This window comes from Alexandromys fortis, unplaced genomic scaffold, assembly GCF_014885135.2.
Source record: "Alexandromys fortis isolate MF-2015 unplaced genomic scaffold, M_Fortis_MF-2015_v1.1 scaffold_3, whole genome shotgun sequence".
In the NCBI taxonomy this organism is placed as follows: Eukaryota; Metazoa; Chordata; class Mammalia; order Rodentia; family Cricetidae; genus Alexandromys; species Alexandromys fortis.
This window is the reverse complement of record NW_026067909.1, coordinates 11,413,824-11,432,709: the sequence shown is the minus strand read 5'-3', so window position 1 is coordinate 11,432,709 and position 18,886 is coordinate 11,413,824. Positions and strand designations below refer to the sequence as shown.

The 18,886-nt window shown below is 47.1% G+C and overlaps 1 protein-coding gene across 1 annotated transcript in view; it reads right to left on the bottom strand.

Annotated features, from left to right (window-relative positions):
- The window catches only part of Kcnq1 (potassium voltage-gated channel subfamily Q member 1), a 322,854-nt gene that overhangs the window by 70,502 nt on the left and 233,466 nt on the right, over positions 1-18,886 (bottom strand). The gene's annotated exons all lie outside the window — the stretch shown is intronic.

Here is an 18,886-nt window from a genome sequence, read left to right as displayed (position 1 = left end):
CTGAGCCCAGAAAACAAGAGGCAAGAGGAAGCCAGCCTAGCCTCCAGGCAGTGCTTCCTTCTCAGAGAAGTGTGGGAAATGTCTACACCAGATGGAATGGTGGGGCTTCCTGGGCTGTGGGGAAAACAGTGGAGCCTGGGCTACAGAGCCACCAGGATACAAGTGACAGGATTCCAGAGAACAAAGGCTATCAGGGTATCTTTTTTTACACAGTTCCCCCTTGGAAATAGCTGTGGGTTCTCACAGAGCACAGTGCTGCCGGGAGGGAGTAAAAATGAAACAGAGAAGCCAGCAGGCTCTTGCCACTGAGGACAACAGGCTTGGGATTCAGACTATTTTAGGATGGGGGCCCCAGGAAGCAGCCAAAAATTTTGGTTGAGGTCCCCCCAAAACCTCAAGTCTAAACTAGCCCAGATTTCTTTTTCATATTAGAGGAAAACCTAGTCATCTGTGCAGAGATATCTTGGAGCTTCTGCGTTGTTGTTTTGTTTTGTTCTTATATAAAAGCTGAAGCTGAAGGGGAAACACAGATCCTAGCTGGAGAGCTGAAGGTGGTGCTTTCTGCAGTCTTACCTGCTACAGGCTCTCTAGCCTCAGGAGATAGCTGTTTACACACTGCCTGAATCTGAGCTGACCTTGTGACCTAATGTGACTGCAGAGTCTGGGGAGCTCACCAAGTGTGGAAACCACAGGTGCTCGGAGTGTGGCTGGGGTGGTTGCAGGGAAGTAAGTGGAGGTGCCTAGCCATCAGCCAGCACTGATTGCAGGCATGTGACCAAGCCATCTTGAACCACCCAGCCCTAAGCAAGCTACCGATGACTGCTGCCGCCTGAGTCATCCCAAGCACAACCACAGAACCATCCAGCAGAGCTGAGTCCAGGCTCCTGACCCAGGGAACTGTGAGCAAGACAAATAAGTATTAAACCACAACATTGGTTATGGTTTGCTGCTCAGTAGTAGACAGCTGATAAAGAAATTAGAAGCTAGGCTCATAATTCCAGATATTTAGAAGGCTGAGGCAGGAGGAATATAAATTCAGGCCCTTCCTGGGTAACAGAGTGAGGTCAAGGCCAACCTGCACTACTTAGTGAGATCCTGCCTGAAAAAATGAATCAGCAGTTAAGAGTACTTGCTGCTTGTACTTCCAGAAGTCCTGGGTTCAGTTCCCAGCACCCACATGGCATCTTACAACCATCTGTAACTCTGGTTCCAGGGGATTCAATGCCCTATTCTGAACTAGAAGGACACCACACACACACACGCTGCACATATATACCTGTAGGTAAAACATATATACATAAGATAAACAAAACTTTAACAAGTTAAAAAAAAAAAAGAAGGCAGGGGAGCTGGGTGTGTTGGTACATGCCTTTAAGCCCAGTACTCAGAAAGCAGAGGCAGGAGGATCTCTGTGACTTGGAGGCTTGCCTGGACTATACAGTGAGTTCTAGGCCAATTAGGACTACATAAAAAGCAGGAGTGGTGCTGGGAACACAGATTAGTGGTAGAATGCTTGTCTAGCATGAACTGGTTTCAATCCCTAGCACAGAGGATAAGAGAGAAAGGAAGAAAGGGAAGAAGGAAGGAAAGAAAAATGAAGAAAGCTATTAATTAAAATTTAGAGGCTGTGAATTCATTGTATAATATTTAGTATTGATTTTAGGAGCAGAAAACAAAAAAGGCGGATGACAGAAGGCTGGGGACGTGAGGTGTTGTCTGCAAACACTGAGACCTCTAAGTGTGTTGGAGGGAGAAAGAACTTTGTTTTTTAGGGAGGAGTATGAACATGGAGGCTGTTAAAGATAGATGAAAATCCCTCTTTGCTCCTGCCATTAAAGATCTGAGTCTGTTTCCACCGCAGTGTTGTAAGCTTCGGCCTCAAAAGACCTGCAGATTTCACTTTTACCCTCTCAGAAAACTGCTGCCTCCCGGACAAGTCTGAGCTAGCCTGCTAGTGAGTGAAGGAGGAGAGTTGAAGGGTTCGGATGACAGCTGACAGCTTCAGGCATGTGAGGCTGACACTGCTCAGCCACCAAGTGAGTGTTCTGCCCCCAGGAGTGTGTCCGGCAGGGCAGCCCAGAGTCTGACCTACAGAGTCATTGGTAGATAGACGGCTGTGGCTTGCATCAGACTTTCTAGATGAGAGCTTTAAGATAACTGTGATGGATAGGTCAAGAAAATAGATGAAGAGATGAGGGGTTTCACCATATGATAGAAACTATCTCCAAAGACTGAAAAAGAAATTCTATAAAAGTCAGGCATGGTAGCACATGCCTGTAATTCCAGCACTTGGGAGGTGGAGGCAGGAGGATCAGGTGGCTACACAGAGGTTTGGGGCCTGCCTGGGTTACCCAAGGTGCTGTCTCAACCACATTCCATGATTCCCTCTAACAACAAATAAATAGATAGATAAATAAATAAATAAATAAATAAATAAGAGAAAGGGCAACACAATAGTGGAAATTAAGAATGCAATAGGTGATTTGATAAAAGAGACAATGTAGTAAAAAATAAAGAAAAATAGTAAGAAAAATGGATAAGAATAAGATGGTAGAGAAGTGAATTGATATTCCACTAAATAGATGAGAATTGTTAGTCAGGATTAAAAAGCTAAGACATGAACACACTAAAAGGGTAAACAAAGAGACTGAAAAGAAAGGGGCAGAGAAACAGGTATCCTAGCATAGTTCTCTAAACATAGGCATCTGCAAACCAGCACCCGGCCCTGCCTAGTCAGACAAAGATCTCAGAGTTACAAAGTTACCAGCTCAGGGTTACCTGGTAAAGAGCTTCTCTCACAAGTGCAAGGACCTGCTTTCCTTCCCCAGAACCCTAATTAAAGGTTAAAAAAAAAAATCTAGGTATGGCCCCATGTGTTTGTTATCCTAAGGCTGGAGAGTGGAGATAGGAGACACCTGGGGCTCACTGGCCGACTATCTGAGCCCACTTGGCAAGTTTCAGATCAGTGAAGAGACCCTGTCTCAAAAAAAAAAAAAAAAAAAAAAAAGCACAGCACTTGAAGAATGGCATCCAAGGTTGTTCAGGGTTTCCACTGGCGCCTATATGAAAAAGTGTCAGTTCAGCAGGAAAAGATCAATTCCAAATCTGTATGCACCTACAAATAGAGCCTTAAAACATATAGAGAAACTTGGAGAACAAAATGGTAAAAGAAAAATCTACAGCTATATAACGGTTATGGATTGAAAGGATGGTGAAACATCAACAGAAACAATACGAACAATCTGAGTGTCAGTCTGCCCTAACTGACATGGACAAAACCACGCCATCACAGGTCAGCACATGTAAGTATTTACAAAGACACCAAGTGCTAGGTTTTAAAATCAAGTTTCAACAAATTTCAAAGAAATTAAATCACGTTTTGCATGACCACAATAAAATTAAACTACAAATTAAAAATATTACTAGGAAATCCCCAAGTGTTTTGGAAATTAAATGGCCTAAGTAACCCAAGGTCAAAGAAAAAAATCTTACATGAATTAGAAAATGGTCCTAATTGAATAATAAAAACGTATCAAAAATTACAGCTAAATTGAGTGTGGGGTATACATCTATAATCTCAGCACCTCAGGAGGCCAAGTCTTGAAGATCACAACCTGGGCTACTTAGCAAGATGCCAGTCTTGATGATAGTAGGATGGCCCAGTGGGTAAGGGTGCTTACTGCTAAGTCTGAAGACCTGAGTCTGATCCCCAGGACTTGCATGGTGGAAGGAGAAAAACTAACTCTCAAAAGTTGTCCTCTGACTTCCACGTAAGGGCCATGGCACATGCACCCCTCCGCACACACATGTAAATGAATGTGATAAAAATTTAAAAATCGTGCTTCCAAAAATATAATTAAACAAATGTTGGTGGTGCATTGAAATATGGACACTGAGGGGAAGATAATATATGGCCTTAAGTGTGTTTACTAAAGGAGAGGCTGAGATCCAGCTCAAGTTAAAAAAAAAAAAGCCAAAAAACAAAAACACAAAACCAACTTAAACCTGAAGGAAGTAGAAGGAAAGAGATAATAAAGATAAGGGTGTAAGTTGATGAAATAAAAAAATGAATGTTGCATTAAAGAAAATCAACAAAGCTAACATTTGGCTTTCCAAAGAGACTAATAAAATTGCTAAAACTTTTAGCAAGATGGATGGAATGGGGTGAGGGGGTTCACAAATCACCAGTGTTGGGAGTTAAAAAAATGAACACCACTGTGGAGCTAGAGACATAAAAAAAAAATTCAGAGGATAATATGAGCAAAAACAATTTTGATAATATGGATAAAATAGATTAACTCATCAAAACACATTTTAAGAGAAGAAGAAACAAATACAAACTGCCCTATGATAATAGAATTACACTTGGAATTTTAACGATCTTCCTACAAAGAAGTGGTCTAGATGATTCACCAGCGAGTCCTTCCCAACACGTGAGAAGAAGTTCACAACTATATACAAAGCTTCTTACAGGGCTTTTATGAGGTGGTCTGGCCTTGATACCCAAATCTGACAAGGATATTCCTGAAAGAAAACTCAAGGGTAATGTCTGTCCTGGATGTGGAGACAGCCTCTAAAAACCAGCAGCCAGTGAGAACCAGGGCTCATGTCAAGATGCAGGATCAGCGTGGCTTAATCCAGTTATGCAAGGCTGGCTTAACATTTGAAAATCAACCAACAGAGCTCACCACATCAACAGAACAAGAAAAAAACATATAATCAACTCAAAAGATGCAGAAAAGCACTTGATAAAGTTCAAGGCCTCGTCCTAATTAAAAACACAACTGCTAGGAAAGTAGGAAACACAATAAAAAAAAAGAACAAAAATGAAAATTGAAACAAACAAAAAATCCTAAACACATCAAGTTTAATGATAATGTAGAAATCACTTTGTTCCTGAGATGTGTGTCCCATATTTTCTAACCGTGTCCATAAAATCTTATACAAATAAAATGTAATTTAACAGTAGAATAAAGCACTTAGGAGCCAGAAGCAGGTGAGTCTCTCTGAGTTCAAGGCCACTTTGGTCTACATAGTGAGTTCCAGGACAGCTAGGGCTACACAGAGAGACTCATTTGAAAAAAGCAAAAACAAACAACAAAAACAACAAAACAACAAAAACCAAACCAAAAATCAAAAAAATAAAATAAAATAAAAAGTAAATTTAGCAAATCCTGACCTTGCTGGCCATGGACATGGTAGCTCAGGTAGCTCATGCTTGTAACCCCAGAAATCTAGCGGCCAAGAATGAGGACTGAAAGAGGAGCAAGCCTGGTTCAACTAACAGTTGAAAGCTAACAATCCATTATCTTACTGTCTGCTGGGAACAAATAATTAGACCACAGAATGCTAACTGTAATAGTGCCAAAGTTACTCCATCTATTTAAATTGCTCACAGGTGAGAGTCATAGGCAGCCAAGCACTGAACACCAGTGAGAGCTGAAGGTGACTTGAATTCATGAAGGCTATAACATGTTCTTATCTGTGGGGCTGGAGAAATGGCTCTGGGATAAAGAGCATTGGCTTGCTATTCTAGAGGATATGGGTTTGATTTTTAACATCCACATGGCAGCTCACAACTATCTGTAACTCCAGTCCCAGGGGCTCTGAAGCCTTCTTCTGGTCTTGAGAGTACTGCATACACATGGTACACACATGTACATGCTGGCAGAACACTCATACACATAAAAATAATAAAAACATTTTAAAAACCCTCAGTGAAGCTGGGCATACACCTTTAGTCCCAGTTACTTGGGATGCAGAGGCAGACAGATTTCTGTGATTCAAAGCCAGCCTGGTCTTATTCAGTGAGTTCCAGGACAGCCAGAGCAATACAATGAGACCCTGTCTTAAACAAAAAAAGCAACAAAAAAGCCCTTCTTATTTTACAAGAAGATTTATTCAAGCTTTGGTACAGATTTCTCATTCCAGTTTCTATAATTTTTGTCATCTTTCTACCTTTTGAAATTGACAGTCTGATCTTAAAATATTTATGAAAATGCTAAGCACTATCCCCACGGCAGTTCTGAAAAACAGCTACAATATTGAAGACTTGCAGAGTTCAGGTATCACAGTGAGATGGGTAATGGCTCTCTGGTACAGCACTTGCTGCGCATATGTGAGGCCCCTGGGTTTGATCTCATATAAATCAGGCATGGCGGCTCACCCTATAACCCCAGCAACTCAGGAGTTGGAAACAAGGAGATCAGAAGTTCAAGGTCACCTGGGGCTATCTGAGACCCTGTCTTGCAAACAGACGAACAAAAGGTGGTCATAGGGTTGGAGAGACGGTTCGAGGGGTAAAGTGCTTGTCACACAAGCATGAGGAATGAGTTTGAATCTCCAGAACCCATGTAAAGCAAGACAGAGTAGTGCACATTTGTAACGCCAGTGCTCCCATGGTGAGATAGGAGAATCCCTGCCAGCTCGTGGGCAGGCCAGCCGGCAGCTGCGAATGACACAAGGCGGAAGACAGGGTAAATACCTGAGGACATCCCCTGACCATCATATGTGTACTGTGGCCTGCATTACACCACACACACACACACACACACACACACACACACACACAATCGCATATCCACAGCACAAAGAAAAATCCCAGTACAGCTGCATGGTAGGCAGGGCTACAGGACAGAGCAAGACCTTAGATGCCATAAGCACACCTGTGGCCTCTGCGTCTATCACCGAAGCTGTTTCAACAGGGAACCAATGTTCTCAGTAGACGTGCTTGGACACCATCGAGTTAGATACTGTAATTCTTCCCTCCCCACAGCTGCAAAGCTAGTTTGTCAGGCCTTGAACAGGAAGGTAGAGAGGCTGGGTTGTGAAAGGCTACCAAACGCCTGCATAGCCTTGGGCTAGATAAAGGTTTCTTCACAGAATCCAGGGAGCATGAGCTATTAGAGAAGAATGCTTGACGAACTGGAGGCTGCCTGAAACCCTTCATTCTAGGCATGGCCTGAGGAGATATGGCTCTGTTCTCTCTCCATCCCCGTGAAAGGCATGAAAGTGGGTGAAAAGTGGGACTCCATGAATGTGTCACCTCATCGACCACGACTGTGGTCTTGAGAGCCTTCAATCTTAGCTGGAGTAACCACCCCTATGTTTTTCCTCCCTTGGTTTTTGTTTTCATATATATTTTTTATTATATCTATATGTGACCCAGAGGGCAAATATTTTTAATTTTGTTGATTTACTGAAATAAAAAAAAAAGCTAGGCATTGTTGCACACAATATAATCCTAGCACTCTGGAAGCTGAGACAGAAGGATTGCTGTGAGTGTGAGGCCAACCTGGGCCAGAGAGTGAGACCCTGTCTCAAAACAAATGAGCAGATAAACGTATGCCAGGGTAATTTAGCCCTGCCTCCGTATTAGTACTCCATTGCTGAGAGGCCCTTATGTGGCTGTCTGCCACTGGCTCGGTCACATGAGCCGGCATAAAGTTTTCCTTAGCATGAACATCTATGTTTATTCAGTTTCTTTCCTCCTGACAAAGGTGTGGCTAGTGCTAGGCCTCAGGGCTGTGGACAGTGCTGTGAGGCACATTCCCCTTTTCAAGGTCTGAATACCAGAGTTTCCTGTGAACGCACAGACATTGCCTTGCTCATCAGCTCTGGGATGCCTCCACCTCAGAGGCGATCCCACATTTTCAAAGGGGTGGCTATCCACTGACCAGAAAAATGTGTTTCCTCTGCTGTAGTAGAAGCAGGCTGGTGGTTCCTCTAAATATTTAGCACATAACAACCCCACCTCTACATATGCATCCCAAGAAATGAAGACACACATTCAAGTAACAACTCCATCAGTAGACAGACATGGTTTGCCCATGTGACTGAATATCATTCAGCCATACAAACGAAGAGTGTTGACATGCTGACGTGTATCACAGAGTGGATACTGCCCTACAAGGCACTGTGCTAGGTAAAAGAAGCCAGCCACGATGGACCCCATGCTATAGACCTCCAGTTCCATGAAATGCTCAGAATAGCACGTTGTAGAAATTCGAGATTGGTGGTTCTTTAGGCGGGGAGGATAGGGAGTGACTGCTGATGGGTGAAGGTGGCTTTTGAGAGCGATGAAACGCTCTAAGGTTAGCCAGTGGTGATGGCTGCAGGGTGCGACCATGCTGACGTGTGCACTGAGGTGGGCATTGTAGCAGGGGTTACTGTCCTGCAGATCACTTCAGAGAGCTCAGCTAGAGAGATAGGGAGGCTCTGGAAAATGGAGAGAACCCCTTTTCTCAGAGTGTCCCAGGAACCCTGGCAGGCACCCAGGGTGCACTGAAGTTGGTCTCATTCCCTCCCTGTAGGCACGCAGCCTATTCTCAAACTGTGGATCACAGGGTGCTTCTACGGGACAAAGTCCAACTCCTGAGATTCCCCCACCCAACCCTGCAATCCTTGCTGCAGCTCCCTACTACGCCCGATGACATCCACATTCTCGGGACAGCCCACGACCCAGTGTCAGTGAATTTTGACTCTCTTGGCAGGTCTAAGTGATGTCTCATCACATACAGTGTTCAACGGGTGGTTCTTGTGTCTTTGTCAAATTATTTCCATATCAGCCATCAATGTGAGCCACCCCTTGCTGGGCCCCCGCCCAGACAAGCCATAGCAGACATTCTTGTTTGGCACTAACATTCTGCAGGGTCTCAGGGGGCAGGTGGCTGCAATGCAAAGGTCACCCATTTCAACTGTCCCAGAGCTGAAAGAGGAGGGCAATTCTGTTTCCCCAGAGTCAAGGCTCTTGGGTCTGAGTGTCTGCATACACTAAAACTTCATCTCCAAGGAGACTGTGGTGGGGCCTTTGGGAGGACATTAGGTCATGAGAGGGGCACCCACATGAATAGGGTTAATGATCTTATACAAGAAGCCTGAGGGGCTTTAGTTATCTCTTCTTACCCTTCTGCCATCTGCCACAGGACACACAGAAGACACTATCTATGGGGCAGACATAGTCCTCACTAGATCCTGAATCTGCCAGAGCCTTGATTCTGAATTTCTCAGTCTTTAGAATTGTGTACAGTAAATCTTTATTGTTTGTAAACCGCCCAGTCTAAGGCATTTTTGTCACGGGGCTAATCCTGAACTTGGCACCGAGAATGGCAGTGTTGATGAAAGGCAGTGTTGGGAGAAGGAACAGGCAGGGGCCAGAAGGGGTCTGAAGCTTGTGAAGAGAGACTGAGGATGGCCTGGGTGTGGTCTCAGGAGACCAGAGCTTTAGAGACTTCCTGAGGACGGGCGAAGAGCTACAGCTGGGATGCTGGTGGTAATGGGGAAAGGAGAGAACAGGCTGGAGAGGGATTTGTGGGAACATAGAGCCATTAAGTAGCGAAGAACCTGGTGGGATGGTGCCCTGGGGTCTGAGTGTCTGTACAAGACGGCACTGCTGAGAAATGGACAAGTCTATTTAGCAGAGGATGCCCCTCAGCAAAGTGTTCATGGCGCTGCCTAGCCTCTCTTGATTGATCATAGTACAAAGTAAAAGGAGAGTCACAAGCCAGTGACAATTACAAGGAAAGCAATAAGTGTCCCCACCTGGATAAGACAGCTGCCAGAAGGAAGGAAAAAAAAAATGAAATGGCTCCAGGCATGGTGGACTAGATACTTGTGTAGTCTCAGCATTCATGTGGCTGAGACAGGAGGACAGCCCAGAGTTCAAGTCAGCCTGGACTAGCACCAGACCGGCCAGGACCACACAGCAAGATACACAATAAGACCCTCTTTCAAACCAACCAGCCAAATGGGAGAGAATGAAAAAGTGTGTTCACGAGAGAGCAGAAACGGGGGAGGTCAGAACGTGATATGCCCGAAGGGGAGCTGGTGCCGCTCACCAGGTGACACAGAGACCACGGAGGTATTTCAGGGAGCTTCAAGGCCACCTTATCCCTTATGTGGGTGGCAAGTCTCAGTGGCCTTCATGGGGCCATTTCCACCTGGTATAGCAGCTAAGGGCAGAGCTGTCTCCACTCAGAAGATGCCCCAAAGAACTACATGCAGAGCTGAGGCAGAACTGATGCATGGTGGGACTACAAGAGAAATTCCTAGTCCGGCCATGTGGGTAGGCTTATCTCTAAAACCCAGAGCGGCAGAGCCATCAGCACTGAACTCCAGCCTGGATGACATATGGGATATATCCAGTCAAGTCAGTGTCACGGCTATGCTGGAATCTTGGCTTAGTGTACTCAGAAAGTGGGACAAAGACTAATGATTTCAGCCCTTACAAGTTAGTGCTATCTGTCTGGTTGGGGTTTAGATGTATTTGAGACCGGCCACTCTTTTCTTCTTGTTCATTTCTTCCTTTTGTGAGGGGACGTCATCTTTAGAATGGCCCCACTATAGTAATTTGGAAGCTCAGGGCCTTTGTGATTTCACAGGCTAATAGCTCTGGAGACCAATTTGCCTCAGGATGAGTCTGACCCTGGCCTCACTCATTTTGGACACTGAAGACTCTTGTGTCAGTACTGGAATTAGATAAGATTCTCAGCACTCTGGGGATTCAGGGGCTTATGTGAGCATGTAAAAAGGACATAAACTTGAGAAAGCCAAGTTTGAATGGTGTGATCTGGGTGGTTGTACTGCAATCTGTCTGTAAGTCTTATGCATTCCCCGTGTGGTGGCATCGGAAAGCAGAGTCTCTGGGAAGGGATTAGGTCATGAGGGCAGAGCGCTCATGAATGGGATTAGTATTCCTTTCAAAGCAGCCTGAAGAGCTGGGGATGGGGCTCTGACAAGTTCTCGCTTAGCAGGCACCAAATCCCTGGGCTTCATCCCTAGCATAAGCCAGCTGATGCATATCTATAATTTCACGACTGAGGAAGTAGAGACAGGAGGATCAGAAGTTCAAGATCATTCTCAACAACTGAAGTGAGTGTGAGGCCAGCCTGGGGCACATGAGACCCTATCTCAAAAAGAAGCGGCAGAGGAGGAGGAATAGAAGAAACCATTGTGGCCATTACAGTCACTGCTGTCCAAGGAGCTCGTTAACTCCAGTCATGTGAGGATTCACAAAAGGTGCCCCCTGCGCAGCGCACAGAACCCTTAGGAAACTTTTGAAAGGTACTTTCCAGATACTGAATGCATACGTTTTTCTCAGCTGAATGTGTTTTGTTATAGAGGTCTGAATGGTAGATACTATAATATTCCTTTGGACCCTCAGAGACCACACGACACAGATCAGGTATAAAGTTACTAGCTCCCCCTCACCCATGTAAGTTCACTTGGTTGAATTTATATAAACTCCCCTTGATCCAAATCACGGTAGCTCAGCATCATGGAGGTGAACTCAGCACGGTGCAGCGCAACACAACTTGACCCCCAAACTGCAGAGGGCTGTCTTGTAGTGGAAGGATGGACGGGCCTGATTCTTTCTCAGAGGCCTCTCAGGCCGGGGGATGATGGTGTCACCCAAGTCTACAACAGAGGAGAGTGTTGATGTGTGGGAGGGGGTTTTGGAGAGAAGTGCCTCTGCAGAAGCCTGTGGCCTGTGCTATGGGGCTCAGGTGGAGCCCATATGCCCTGGGGGTGAAGAGAGCAGACTATAGCAGGACCTACCCTCCATAGTGGCCCTAAGACCAGAAGAAAACCCCAAATAAGCTCCACCCCATGCCACCAGCATTGTCCTTTGGGGTACACCCAGAAGAGAGCAGATAAGAGTGGGGGAAGCTGGTGTGGAAGGGCTTCCTAAGGAGCTGAACCAACAGGCAGGGACCTTACCATTAGTGGGACACACAGACACAGAATAGGGTGCCTTTGCCAGAAAAGTCAAGGGGATGAAAGGCAGAAATTGGAGACAATAAGACAGCCAAGAGTGGTTCAGTTTGTAAAAACACCTCCAATCCCTCCTAGAGGAGAGTGGGGGCCAAGCTATGTGCTTGGGGCCCCTGCCTGACACACGAGCAGTCTGCCCTGTGTGATGGGCATGAGCCAAGCACTTCTGTGAACACAGTAGTTCCCTTTACCTACAAGGAACACGCTCCAAGATGTCAAGCAGATGCCCAAAGCCACGAGCAGTTATGAGCTGTGTAGCGAGAGGAGAGACAACACAATTAGCGCTGACTTCTTTTTCCTTCTTTACAGTTTTACAGATTTGTTCTTCCCGTGGGTCTTGGCAACCTAGCATGCCACTGTTTTCTTTCCTTGTTAACTCAGGAACTTTCTTCTTTTCATTCAGAGGATATACTTTATGGCTTCTCTTTGGCATATCTGAATGGCCAGCACCATGACGGGTGTAATTTTTTTTACTATTGTGTATTATGTTTTATTATTAAGTAAGAGTTTAAAGGCAAGCCTTGCGACACCCAGCTGACAGACCTGATGACCGAGACAGTTACTAAGTGGCTAATGGGTAGGTAGTATAAACTGTTGGAAATGGGGGACAGGGGCCTGACTCATATCCCAGGTGGGACAGAGTGTGATGGCATGAATCTCATAACACTACTAGAGTGACAAGTAATTAAAAACTTATGCGTTGTTTATTTCTAGAATTTTCCATTTCATATTTTCTGACCATAGTTGGAGTAACTAAGAAGGCAGAAAGTGAAGCTGAGGACAAAGGAAATGACTGTGGTCATAAATAACAGTTTTAGGGGGGTATTTCAAAAGATTAGACAGAGTGGAGAAACTGTTCATCCCAGGACTGATACCATTAGGGTGGGAGAGGATGAGCTGAGCGCAAGGTGGGAGATGACAGCTGTAAGAGGTCCAGGCACGCGGGCCCACAGAAATGAGGTTTGTGTAGCAGTGTGGCCTGAGGAGGCTCTGTGTAGTTCCTAGTCCAATAGGCTTACATAAAACAATAAATGAACACAAACTACCCAGAAACCAACATCAGGCAGCACAGCCATGCTGAACATCATGCCTTAGTTTTGTGAGCACACCCTGTCCTCATGCTAAACCGAGGGGTGTTCTGGGAGGCTCCTTTTGCAGACAGACTGCAGGTTCAGAGATGCTGAACACTGTGTGGTAGCTTCCCCAGATGAACAGGCGTAGCGACACCACTCCGTGTCCCCACTTTTGTTCACCCCATATTGCAGAATAAGAGTGCCACACAGGGAGAGCCCATTCAGGACATCCACGTATCTCAGAACAGCGGCCCATTTCTGTGAGATGTGTGCTCACGAAAGCAGACTGGTTAGACTCGGTGGCACACACCTGTAATCTCAGCACTTGGGAGACTAAGGCAGGAGGACTGCCACAAGTTTGGGGTCAGCCTAGTCAACATAGTAAGTTTCAAACAAACCAAGACCTCATAGTAAGGCCTTGTCTGAAAAAAAAAAAACAAACAACAGAAAGTGTGGTTGATGGGGAGAGGCTGACCTGGCTCCGAGTCTGGACCACTGGGTGTACAGGTGAGTACTCAGCCCCACCCCACAGCTCTTGGCACTACTGAGGGCTGTGTTTTCACATCAGGGGAAGGGTTTGTCGGCATAGAATGGATGTCTACTTTGAGTATCAACCCAGTCCTCCCTTTTCTGTGCTAGTAGAGACCACAATTCTTGGCCTGGACCCTCTCCCAAAGATGGCAGCTTCTATAGGCTAGGGCAGAGAGGGAAACTTCCTGCCCTGTAAGAAAAGCCCCCAAACCCATTGCTACTCTGGGACTCAGAAGGCTCCAGTAAATTCTTTGATCTTTTGGGTATCTCAGGAGCTAGAGAAATCAGAAAGAAAAGAATAGACAAAGTTTTCATGTTGACCAAAGGTATCCCGGGAGGAAGGACTGCCAAGGGCCGGACATGCTGGCAGCTCTGAGACTCACACATTGTCTCTAAATCCACTGGGAGACAGGGGTGCTAGTGCCCCAAGGTAAACTGACGGCCTGAAAGTTTAGGGGGAACCTGTGTGGAGCTGCTGAGTAGGAATGGCAAAGACATGTCTTTGTCTAGGTTTGTACCAGGAGGAAAACTGGGGCAGAAAGGTAAAAAACTAACAAGGTTGGGGTATGGGCAGGCACTGGAAAGGACCCATTTCAATCCTGGGGAGAAGCTGGGAAGGTTGGGGTCTGAGCAAGTGCTGGGGAGAACCCTGCTTCGGTCCTGGGGAGATTATGAGGACGTTTGTTGCAGACTGTCAGCCCTCATTAAGTTAATGGAACCGGCGAGGAATTGGCTGGGTTCCAGCATGTTAGAGAAAGAAAACAAGAAAAGCGTTTTCAGCGAAAGAGCTGAGAGATCCCATTTCGCTCGGCAGCCCCGGGAGATTAGGGGCCGTTGGTAATGGCCTCACTGAAATGGCTTATTGGGGACTTGTTGATTAAAACAAGGGAGAGAAAACTCCTAATGTCTAAGAAGAATTACATGGGCTGTGTCCAGAGGAGTGATTTGTGCGTATTTCCTCGTGAACTACACAGCAACCTGGGCCCAACCAGGGCCTCTTGCAGCCACTTGGGTTATAAGCAGAAGGGGGAAAGACAGGAGTTAAGCTAGCAGAATTCAGGAGATAGATCTCTGGTCTCCTGGAGAGAGATTCAGCAGCCCAGAGACTAGGGTCCTAGAGCATAAAACCCCTGAAGTTGTGTGGGACTAGTAGATCTGGGACCTCTGACCCAGCCTTTCTGGATAGGGCACAAAGTCCTCGATGAATCAGCCATAGTGTGCTCGTGGTGGATTTGTCCCTCTGGGACACTTTGCTATGTGTCCAGATGTTTTTCTCACAAACTCCATAACCTGTCAGGTCACCCAGAGGCCCACCTGGTGACCAACTCCCAAGGGTTTGGCCTTGGACTCTGACTTGCTGGGCTCCGACTTGCTCCAATTCCATCTTTCTTTGGAATGCACAGCATCCTCCAGCATTGACCGAAACCCTAGATCCTGCAGGCCTCAGGTGGGCAGCCTGCACATCCTACTTTGCCCCAGGCTCCCCAGAGATACTCTGGTCCCTTAGCCTCATCATTAGCTTTTTGCCTAGATTCCTTCCTCTTACCTTAACCCCCAATACATTTTTGCCGCAAGCTTCCCAAGCTTCCCTGTTCCTGTGCTTTAAAACAGGTTTAATGTCCGAAACCCTTTCCCTGTACAAATAAGGACAGAGACCAGAGAGGCTCAGCTTTTGGCCTCAGGTCATACAGCCTTGGAGGGGGAAGAGTGGCAACCTTCAGAGTTCCTGTTTCCCCAGCGAGCAGATTGTTAGTCTTATCTCTAACTGCTCCCAGGCCCCACATCCTGGAGTCAGGCCCCACTAACACCCCTCAAATCGCATGTTCCCCACCCTTGTCCCCAAGCCCCTTCCCACAGAGCCTTTTCTAGACCTGGCTGGTAGGTCCTGGCTCCACACTGGAACCTGGAGTCTGTTGGACTTTACTGTGGGTGGTGAAGGAATGGGCCCCCAATCAGATGGAGGAATTAGACTAAAATCTGTGAGGTTTGCCTGGGACAGACCCTCCTTCCTCCCAAAGCCCAGGTATGAGGTGAATGCTCGCCAGAGTCCCCCATTCACTTTCACTCTAAGAATGGCAGGGATGGGCTTGTTGACAGGGTCTGAAGCCTCCCCCCATTTTGGAGACCTGGACCAAGCCTTCCTACCCCTCAATATCTCCTGTCACACAATGCAGTGAGCCAAGAACTACCCTTTAGTCAAGGTTAGAATCAAAGACAAGGTAACATCTGCAAAGAGAGACATGGATCTCCCAAGGGTGAAGGCCCAGAAGATTGACAAGAGCCAGGGATTCTGGCCTACTGACTTCTACTTTCTGGACTTGATCATAGCCTCCAAGATATTGTTTATGTCAAGGCAGGCCTAGCCTGTTTCTGTCATACAGAATCCTCAAGGTTCAGAAAGGGAGGGGTAGACTTTAGCATAACCAACCCTGAGCACTGTTGAAATGGGCTTGGTGTTGGACAGGGAAGGTCTCTAAGCTCTAGTGGCCTCCAAGACCCTATGTCTCAGACTTCCTAGGGCTCTAATATCTAGAGCTGGGTCCTCCTTGGTAGGCTGGACCCACCTAGGATCCCTGTTTCTATGCATATGCCTGGCCAGGGCACTGGCTTAAATGTAGGGCAAGTAAGGACCAGACTATCAGGATGCTGAGGAGGCCTGTCTGTGGGAACAAACCCCTGGGAACATTCTGAGAGAACTTGAGGTTATACAGCCAATGAAGACCCCTCAGCCCTAGTCCAACTCATCAAGTTCCCCAGTTCACTTGCTGTATCAAATATAGCATCTCCCTTCTGGGATCTACACATAGGTCCCCTCCCTGGGGCCTCACCAAGTAAAGGGGAGGAAGGCCAGTCCAACTTGTGTTTCCAAAGGTGGGGAAAACTTTTCTCTCTACCCACCCAAGAGGTGGGGTCAAGAGGAACTCTTGCCTGTCTGGGGACCTGAAGGTGTAGTCCAGGCTCTTCCCTGCCTAGTCCTGGGCTTCTCTCGAGCCCAGTCCACGAAGAAAGAGCTGGCCTCTTGCCCAGCACTCGGTCCTGTCCTTCCCTATGGGTAGATTGTGAAGTTCCGCAAACGTAACACTGTTTTCAGCTTGGGCTGTCCTGTCCCTGTGGAGAAGTAGCTTTTCCATGACATGTGTCCAAGATGGCTCTCTCCAAACGGGAGAGATTGTTTGAGATCAGGCTTCATCTGGGAAGGACAAGGAAGTAGGCTCCATAGGGCTGGCTGCCTTACCTGCTCAGGCTAGCCCTGCTCCATCCCCCTCCTCCCAGAACCTTCCCTCTGACCTCTGAACACTGTCCACCATGATCCCCAAACCTGGCCTGGCTATTCACTTCCTCTCCCTGTGTCCTTTATCTTTCCCCACCTTCTCAGACCTGACCCTTCTGCAGGAAGCCTGCGCTACCTCCCCTGAAGCCATGTACCTTTCTCCTAGGATACCTGCGACAGATATGACCGGATGGCCTCAGGGACAGTGTATTTTTTTTTTTTTTTTTTTGAGGGCTCTGTTTCTTCAGGGCTGTATCTCCATAACTTGGCTCCCAGTGGGGTATTGACACTGCTTCAGTCAGAACCAGCAGGGACAGAGCTCTGGCTGCCCCAGGGTGCATAGCTGGCCTGCTGGGCAGAAGCAACATAGTGGGCAGGGCCCTCCCAGGGCCACCACCCGGTCCCCCAACCCCTCCCTCCTTCCCTAAAGGGAAGGAGAGGTTAATAAACCAATTACTTTGGGCAACGAAGCAAAATAAGTCCCATTAAAGTAATTAATGTCCTTTGCACAGTCCCCATTGGAGAAGACTAATAAATTGGGGCTTTGTCACCATCCGGTAATTTCTCTCTAAGGCGTTTCTTCACCCCCATCCGACAGCACAGTTTAAGGCTCTGTTAATGCTTTTAAGACGGGCTCAATGCCAGACTAATTAGATTTGCATTTCCACCATGGGCCAGGCTGGGCGCGGATGTGCCCAATGAGAGAGGCTCCAGGACCCCGCCGGGGCCCAGGGACAGCACCCGCCTTTGAGAAGGGGCCATGTGTGGATTCCCACGCCTGCCTGGGGCGATGGCCTGCTACCCTGTCTGCCTGCTCAGCTTCCCGGTCCCCGGGGAACAGGGCCCATGGCTTTGATCCAGGAGGAGGCCAGACCTCATTCTCAGGGGTCCCTTCATGAATGGTCCCCACTGGGGTCCACAAGGGTCAGTAATGTGATCCATGTCCTGGAGTCTCTCCTGGTGACAAGGGCCAGGTCCTGGTGGTTTCTAGGGGACAGAGCAATATAACCATTGGGAAGCCAGACAGATACAGTCCAGCCAGGATAGCCAACCCTAGCATAGGGGTAAGTTGTGTAGTTGGCACCCTTAGTGGGAGGTGAAGAGTGGACCAACTTCCTTTCCTAACCTGTAGAATCACCTAATGCTGAGAAAAATGTGATACAACCCAGTGCAGGATGCCTCTCAGAACCCTTGCAGAACCCATGGTCACATCTAGGATAGAAAGAGGTAGTTCTGGCCTGGAGGAGCCTCAGGAGGCAGGTCCTCAGGTTGTGTGAAATCCTGGATGGGTCCTGGAATGGGAAAGGGGTACAAGGGAACATTGAGGAAGCAAAGAGCGTGAGCTGTATGAGGCATGGTGGGCATCAGTGGGCACCTCTGACCAGCAGCAATGAGCACATACTGAGACATTATGTTCCTAACAAAGACCCTGGAGAGGACACACGCACACTCTACTGACTTGCAGTGATCTTACAATTATAAAACTGTCTTACAATATACTTTACTTCAAATGAACACGTTCCATAATAGGGAGAGATAAGAGGCTGGCAGAGGCTGGTCTTACTGTTGTCCCCTCTTGCCTGTGGTTCAGGTAGGCAGACAGGTGCCCATCATGGACATGACCAGCTAGCATATGGAGATGATAAACCATCATCAGCAACCCATTGTGTGTTGAAATATCCAGAGCACCCCTGCAATCCAATACCTGGAGAGAGGAACCACCCTGGACAAGGGATGCAGGAGCCTGGAGCTATGCTCACTCCTCGTGGGGAAGGTACTCCCTGGGCATCACAACCCTGGAGCTTTTGGCTTGAAATCATGCTGAATGAGGGTGTGGAGAACCAGTTGAGTTCAGACTGTTCTAGCACCTGGACTCTGAGAGAGTTCCTCACCTCCTGAGCCCTTGTATCCTGCTTTGTGTGATAGGTGCCACTGCCAACAAGACCACCATCAGCTCAAGAAGCTCCATGGACAGGCAAGGTCAGGTAAGAACATGTCTGCATGGTGGGGATCCACAAGTCCTTAAGTCCGTCCTTCCTTCCTTCCTTCCTTCCTTCCTTCCTTCCTTCCTTCCTTCCTTCCTTCCTTCCTTTCTTTCTTTCTTTCTTTCTTTCTTTCTTTCTTTCTTTCTGTCTCCTTCTTCTTCTTCTTCTTCTTCTTCTTCTTCTTCTTCTTCTTCTTCTTCTTCTTCTTCTTCTTCTTCTTCTTCTTCTCCTTCTTCTCCTCCTCCCCCTCCCCC